The 8143-nt window shown below is 46.2% G+C and overlaps 3 non-coding genes across 3 annotated transcripts; 1 reads left to right on the top strand and 2 right to left on the bottom strand.

Annotated features, from left to right (window-relative positions):
* Positions 1-205: 205 nt before the first annotated feature.
* TRNAG-GCC (transfer RNA glycine (anticodon GCC)) lies at positions 206-276 on the bottom strand. Its single transcript has one exon. It is a non-coding gene; the product is annotated as a tRNA-Gly (tRNA).
* Positions 277-1024: 748 nt separating this feature from the next.
* Positions 1025-1113, top strand: TRNAS-UGA (transfer RNA serine (anticodon UGA)). The gene has a single exon. It is a non-coding gene; the product is annotated as a tRNA-Ser (tRNA).
* Positions 1114-6128: 5015 nt separating this feature from the next.
* Positions 6129-6202, bottom strand: TRNAM-CAU (transfer RNA methionine (anticodon CAU)). Its single transcript has one exon. It is a non-coding gene; the product is annotated as a tRNA-Met (tRNA).
* Positions 6203-8143: the final 1941 nt, after the last annotated feature.

The raw sequence follows: 8143 nt of genomic DNA, 5'->3' as shown, positions 1-8143 counted from the left end.
GCTTCTCCATTGCTTTTGGTTCATTCAATGTTCTGTTTCCCCTCGAGGGAAAACCCAGATTGGAAATCTACGCCTCAAATCACTCGGTTATGACTTCCTCAATTGGGAATATCTCACTCCTGAAGCTCAAAAATATTCTCTCCACCGGTCTGAACTATCCCGGGGGCTACTGCCGGGGGTGGAAGCGGGGCAAGAAAGTCGGGTCGGCGGATAGCGGGAATCGAACCCGCGTCCTCTCCTTGGCAAGGAGATATTTTACCATTCAACTATATCCGCGTGATATGCCACCCCGTTCTATATTGAATAACTATATATGTGGTAACTCCTCTAGTCAACACACCTAATCCATCCACCTCGTCTCGGGATTTTCCCTCGTGGACGGAGAGCCCCCCCCCCCCCGAGGAGGAAGTGTCGATTCCGTAGACCGTAATTATTATTGATTCTCTCTCCCCACTCGCCATTATGAATCGTGAGGAGGGGGCCAGAATTACCGATACATTGAATCTCTGGGATATGAAGGAATTAAGTATACCCACTAGGAAAACTAATCCGATCCATAAGGAAGCCCCTGAAAAGACGACATTTTTGTTGCTTGACCAACCATTGGGGGAAGCAAGCACGACAGGTACACCAATTACTAGTAGGAATGAAATGGCGATTAATGTGAATAAAGCCAATTGGAAAGCAATAGTCGTAGTTAGGACTCTCGACGTATCAGAAGTAGAGGATTTGTACCATCTGATCCCCATCCGGTGGGACTTACACCATACCGAGACCGAGGATTTTGGACGGAACAAGAATCCTTCTAGTTCAGTACCCCGGAATCCAATGTCTCTTTCGAATCTCTTGATAATCCATCAAGTAGGAGTAAGAATTTGATTATTTGGAATGATCCCTATATTGATTTCATAGTAAATCATACGAAACCATCATCTCATATCTTTCGTAATAGGGGTGAATCTCGATACAATACATGTGTATCAAGATCGACAAGATCTCCGAAGAATTGGAGAAGAGCTTTCTAGGAGAGGTGGTCGAGTGGTTTATGGCTCCAGTCTTGAAAACTGGCATAGTGCTGAAACGCTATCGAGGGTTCGAATCCCTCTCTCTCCTCAATTGATTCAGTACCGGACCCGACGGGAGGGGGTATTAGTGGTCTATCGGTGGTCTAAAAGAACCACCTAGTATTTCCCAAAAAATGCCAATGTCCCCGAGGGGAGCCTATTCTTAATAATGATAGATGAGAGGAATCTTCTGAAGCAGTCTGGGGGTATTCCTCCTCCGCCCCGGTTCATGCGCCGCATCTCCAGGCCCAGGTCCCGTGTCAATACTTTCCCTATCAGGGTTCGAGGGATAGGAAACAAACAAATATGAGAGATCTGATGTTAACTAGAGGTATTTAAAATACCAGTTCTATCGATTGACTTATCGGGATGATCAAAGGTCAATTACCCACCCATTTGCGGGATGGGTACGTTCCACCAGATACAACTGGTGAGGATTCAAATTAGCTTCAAATTAGCTTACGGAGATGAGTCGTCATCGCCAAATCACCCCCTCCAGGGGGGTGATTTGTAGACATAAGTGCAAATGCTACCGAAACTTGTGGTTTCCCGGAACCCTATAGAAATGAACAGTGAGTTACACCTCGCCCTTCCCTCATCCGCGAGGTAAAGGTTACTGCTGGGTATATACCGACGTATCGAACTAACCCCACTGGGGGGTTAGTTTATGTATGAGCTGTGTCCCGGTTCCGCAAAGAACCACCAGTAGAAAATGGAAATTTGTCTGGTATGGTAGGTACTAATACTACCAAGTAATAACTTTCCATTAATATCTCAGCAATTTGTCCTAATTTAATGGTGTCATGGAAAGAACGGGTTCGGTATCACGGTCAATTCCCTTCTCAAACCCGGCTGCCGCCGCACGGGCTCTTCCCGCATGCCATAAATGACCCACAAAAAAGAAAAATCCTAGAACGAAATGGGAAGTAGCCAACCAACTTCGGGGAGATACATAGTTCACGGCATTTATCTCAGTAGCTACTCCACCTACGGAATTTAAGGAACCCAGAGGTGCATGAGTCATATACTCCGCGGAGCGTCGCTCCTGCCAGGGTTGTATATCTCTTTTCAACTTACTCAAATCCAAACCGTTGGGGCCTCTCAGTGGCTCCAACCAAGGAGCACGAAGGTCCCAGAAACGCATTGTTTCGCCTCCAAATATGATTTCTCCCGTGGGGGAACGCATCAGGTATTTACCCAAACCAGTAGGTCCTTGAGCGGAACCTATGTTGGCGCCGAGACGCTGGTCCCTGACAAGAAAAGTAAAAGCTTGAGCTTGAGAAGCCTCTGGACCGGTAGGACCATAGAATTCACTAGGATATGCCGTGTTATTGAACCGAACGAAACAACAAGCAGTAAAACCAAAAATAGCAAGTGCTCCTAAGCTATAGGACGGGTAAGCCTCTCCGGACCACACAAAAGCGCGACGGGCCCAAGCAAATGGTTTGGTCAATATGTGCCAGATCCCCCCGGAGATACAGATGGATCCCAGCCAGACATGTCCCCCAATAATATCTTCTAGGTTATCGACACTTACAATCCAACCCTCTCCACCAAAGGGGGATTTGAGTAAGTAACCAAATATGACACTCGGGCTTAAAGTGAGATTCGTAATCTTCCGTACATCCCCACCTCCCGGGGCCCATGTGTCATACAAGCCTCCGAAATATAACGCTTTGAATACTAGGAGGAAGGCGCCGGCTCCTAACAAGATTAGATGAATACCCAATATAGTAGTCATCTTATTTTTGTCCTTCCATATATAGCCGAAAAATGGGAAGGACTCTTCTGAAGTCTCGGGGCCAATGAGAGCGTGATAAATACCCCCGAACCCTAGAACCGCGGAAGATATCAAATGAAGGACTCCAGAAACAAAATAGGGAAAGGTATCGACGACTTCCCCACCGGGACCCACTCCCCAACCTAGGGTAGCTAGGTGGGGAAGTAGAATTAACCCCTGTTCATACATAGGCTTCTCCGGAACGAAGTGAGCCACTTCAAACAAATTCATGGCTCCAGCCCGAAACACGATCAAGCCAGCATGAGCTACATGGGCACCGAGTAATTTACCAGACAGATTGATCAGTCGAGCGTTACCGGCCCACCAAGCGAAACCTGTGGTTTCCTGATCGCGACCACCCAGAGACAGAGTTTCGTTAAAGAGCGTTTCCACGGGGTAAGACCTCCTCGGGGAATACAAGGTTTTCATGAGGCTGATCCTGAGCTGCCATCCAGGCACGAATACCCTCATTCGACAGAATGTTCTTTGTGTAGAAAGTTTCAAACTCAGGATCTTCCGCCGCACGAATTTCTTGGGAAACGAAGTCATAAGCACGCGAATTCAAAGCGAGACCAACTACTCCGATAGCACTCATCCATAATCCAGTTACTGGCACGAATAACATAAAGAAATGCAACCAACGTTTGTTGGAGAAAGCGACACCGAATATTTGGGACCAGAAACGATTAGCGGTAACCATTGAATAGGTCTCTTCGGATTGAGTTGGGTTAAAAGCACGGAATGTATTTGCGCCATCACCGTCTTCAAATAAGGTGTTTTCCACCGTGGCGCCATGAATGGCACACGAAAGAGCAGCACCAAGGACTCCGGCGACTCCCATCATATGAAACGGGTTCAACGTCCAGTTGTGAAAACCCTGGAAAAAGAGAATGAATCGAGAGATAGCTGCTACACCGAAGCTGGGTGCAAAAAACCAACCGGATTGCCCTAACGGGTAGATTAGGAATACAGAAACAGAAACAGCAATGGGAGCAGAGAACGCTATTGCATTATGGGGACGTAATTGTACGGACCTAGCAAGTTCGAATTGACGTAACATGAAACCTATCAAAGCGAAGGAACCGTGAAGAGCAACAAAGGTCCATAGACCCCCTAATTGGCACCAACGGGTGAAGTCTCCCTGTGCTTCCGGACCCCACAGTAGAAGCAAGGAATGAGCGAGACTATTTGCAGGGGTGGAAACTGCGGCAGTCAGAAAATTGCAACCTTCCAAGTAGGAACTAGCTAATCCATGAGTATACCACGAGGTGACGAAGGTTGTGCCGGTGAACCAACCGCCTAGGGAGAAATAAGCGGTGGGGAAAAGTAATAGACCGGACCAACCTACAAATACGAAACGATCCCTTCGTAGCCAATCGTCCATACTATCAAACAAATCTTTCGATTCCTTGGAGGATTTTCCAATGGCGATGGTCATAGTTATTCTCCTATTCAACTCTTCCAACCATTTTGGGTGCCCTTCTATTTCATGACATGATAGGGTCGTGGTGTAGGAAATGAAACTACCATATCACTGCCCCTTCTGAATAAGAATTTGTCGGAATCTCTCTGGCATGGTAACAATATTCCTAGGTCCCGTCGAGGGTACTTTTCTACTCCGTCTCGTTCCCCCAAGCGGATGGATATGGATAGAGTACCGATACAACGAAATTGATTTCGTGATTCTTCAGAAAGTGGGTAACCCTTTCTCTTCTTCCGAGACTCCATCAACCCGTTCGCTACGTCGATGAATCCTGATCCGGAACTTTATCCCAGCTAGATTCCTTCCAATTGAACAATCAACGGCATCTATTGGATCTCTTTATGTGGTGCTGGTGTTTCCTCCCGCATGTCCTGCCCACTGGAGAAGTACAGGAAGGAGTGGGAGAAGCACCAATTTTCAGCAATCTATCTATTTGGTGAATTGAGTAGGACACGCGTACATACAGATATTTATGATCCGTATCTTCACTTTACTCGTCTATTTCACGATGGAAGAGACACTTCCTGATATTTATTCTACCAATACTCAATACCATTCGGAAGCTTTTCGCTCCCGAATCATTCGGGTGATTAATGGCGGGTGGGTGGGGGGGGGTGGGGGGAGGCCACTTTTCCTTGATGTCGGACGAGAGAAACAAACTCCCGTCTCGATAGATTAAATGAGAACCATATAGTCCGTCTTACCTCCTGGTTAAGAAGCGGGAGATGGATCGGAATGATACGAGAGAAACCCGTAGCTGGGAGTTAGCTGAAATCTTTTCATACGAGAATTCATTGGAATATCTCCCCCTGCGGAGAGATGTATCGATAGTCAGAATTCTCATTGGATTCCTGTATCAGGGGTAACTGAATGATCTTCCACATCATGAATTACATCTACCTAAATTTCTTATATTACGGGTAGCAATAATTCTGAGATTCAAGACGGGGGGGAACATTCCGAACAGCTTTATTACGTAGCGATTCGCTGATTCTTCGTTGATTTCCCCACCCACATATGGATCCCGCTATATAGATAGATATATGTGGATATTTGTTGCGAATCTTACCGGGAGTCCCCCGAGCAGTGAAAGTGGATAATCAGGATAATCTGATTCGATAGGCATCTGGGGGGGGGGGGGGGCCTCGTCATATTCGTCGCCTATTCGGGCGAAGGATCATTTCGACGTGATCACTAATTTTCTGAATTGGTAGAAACATATGTGGTACTCTACAATGTAAGGAAGGATTACGAGTGTCTGTGCCGAGAGAAAGAGACAAGTCGAGTGAAATCTCACGAGCCCTTTATCGGATTTGAACCGATGACTTACGCCTTACCATGGCGGTACTCTACCACTGAGTTAAAAGGGCTTACCGATGATGACATTGATGAGGTGTATGAAACACAGTATGTCGGAAACAGAACTATTCTGTTTCCCGTTTCTCAAATCATTATCCTGTCACTATTCTCTCAATCTTACCAGGGGGGGGGATTAAAAACTGCTGATACTAAAACTAGGTGGGGTAAGGTCTCTGGAACTAGCGGAAATGGTTGAGTCCTCCTTTCCACCCCCTACTTACCCGATTGAATGGATCCCGATAGAGAATCGGGAGATTCACCTGGGAAGGAGAAAAAGGAGAATGAGGGGGGAAAATTTGGGATTATCCGGTTTATGTTGTGGATGAATACCCGCCGGTACGTGGTCAAATAGTTGGAATAAAAATACGGGAACAGGGTGGACTATTGCTTTATCCCCCTATCACCTATTGCTTTATCACCCTATCACCAAGTTAATTTTCGTTTGCGGAGACGGGATTCGAACCCGTGACCTCAAGGTTATGAGCCTTGCGAGCTACCAAGCTGCTCTACCCCGCGTGGTTGATTCCCTCGCTGTAATTATTATACAGTCTTCAAATAATTACATTGAACACGAGGGAATCTTGTGAATTTATGGAGATCGATTCTCCAACAATTCGTGTGGGAAAACCAATATTTATCTACCAACTCGATTTTATTACTCCAGGCAGCAAACAAGCGTGTGCCATTTCGCGTGGTACGTGTCTGGATGAACCAAAGTCTCGATAATTGGATCTGGGGCGTCCGGTTAGGGAGCATCGGTTACGAAGACGGGTGGGTGCACTGTTACGTGGTGGAGATTGGAACGCCTCAGAAACCTCTAATTTTTCTTGTATTGATAAACCCCCCCTCATTCTCTGTTTCAGGGATTGACGTATGAGATAATATTTCCTCACCAGTTTTTGTTTCTTCTTCTCTTTCTCAATGAGACTCCTCTTTGCCGTAATTTCCTAGTCGGCGATATTGGAATGTTATTATAGAATGGATGGAATTTGGGATAGAGTCCAATTGAAGTGCTATGATTTGCCACCCATCCGTGCTATCTATCCATCAGAGACAGATTTTAATCGTGGATAAGTTGGGCTTACCACTGGCTCGAATGCCAAAGGTAAGCCCAATGCGATACATGCTTTTAGCTTTTATTGAGGCGAAACACAGAGCTACCCAAATTTACCCGATGTGGATGCTATTGAGAAAGCTGCATAGGTAAATATATAACCTACGGAGAAGTGGGCTAGTCCCACTAATCGTGCTTGAACGATAGAAAGAGCGACTGGTTTGTCTTTCCAGCGAATCAGATTGGCCAAAGGTGTGCGTTCATGAGCCCGAGCCAGAGTTTCAATAAGTTCTTGCCAATAACCGCGCCAGGAGATGGGAAACGTGAATCCAGTAGCCCGAACGAGATGTCCAAACGAAAACATCCATGCCCAGACGGATAAACTGTTCATACCGAAAGGATTGTAACCGTTAATGAGTTGTGAAGAATTCAGCCGTAGATAATCCCTCAACCATCCCATCAAGTAAGTAGAGGATTCATTGAATTGAGCTACATTTCCCTGCCACAGGGTAATATGCTTCCGGTGCCAGTAAAAGGTGACCCATCCAATTGTATTCGACATCCGGAAAACTGCCAGATAAAATGCATCCCAGGCCGAGATGTCACAGGTACCACCTCTACCTGGACCGTCGCAAGGAAAACTATAACCAAATTCTTTCTTATCCGGCATCAGCTTGGAGCCGCGCGCATCTAATGCACCCTTCACTAGAATCGGTGTAGTTGTATGTGGACCTGGAGCAATAGCATGATGAACTAAGAAATCCCCGGGTCCAATGGTTAGGAATAATGAGTTGCTATTATTATTAATGGCGTCTAACCAACCGGGTAGCCACAAGCTCTGACCAGCATTGAATGCTGGACTGTCTGTCGAGGAGAGAAGTACGTCGAAACCATACAAAGATTTACCGTGAGCGGATTGTATCCGTTGAGCAAATACAGGTTCAATAAGAATTTGCTTCTCTGGGGTTCCAAAGGCTAACGTGACGTCGTTATGGACATAGAGACCCAAAGTATGGAACCCTAGGAATAAACTAGCCCGACTCAAATGGGCTATTATTGCTTCTTTATGCTCCAACATCCTTGCCAACACGTTATCCTTATTTTGTTCCGGATCATAATCCCGTATAAAGAATATGGCTCCGTGGGCGAACGCCCCTGTCATAATAAAACCAGCGATGTACTGGTGATGGGTGTATAGCGCGGCCTGGGTCGTATAATCCTGTGCTATAAAAGCATAAGCGGGTAAGGAATACATATGTTGTGCCACTAGGGAAGTAATGACTCCTAAAGCAGCTAAAGCGAGTCCTAATTGGAAATGTAGGGAGTTATTGATTGTGTCGTAGAGTCCCCTATGTCCACGTCCCAACCTGCCTCCTGGAGGAATATGAGCTTCCAGAATCTCT

Source organism: Dipteris shenzhenensis, unplaced genomic scaffold, assembly GCF_047967505.1.
Source record: "Dipteris shenzhenensis isolate YYH24624 ecotype China unplaced genomic scaffold, Dip_SZ_1.0 scaf0218, whole genome shotgun sequence".
NCBI classification, from domain to species: domain Eukaryota; kingdom Viridiplantae; phylum Streptophyta; class Polypodiopsida; order Gleicheniales; family Dipteridaceae; genus Dipteris; species Dipteris shenzhenensis.
This window is presented reverse-complemented; position numbering and strand designations above follow the sequence as displayed.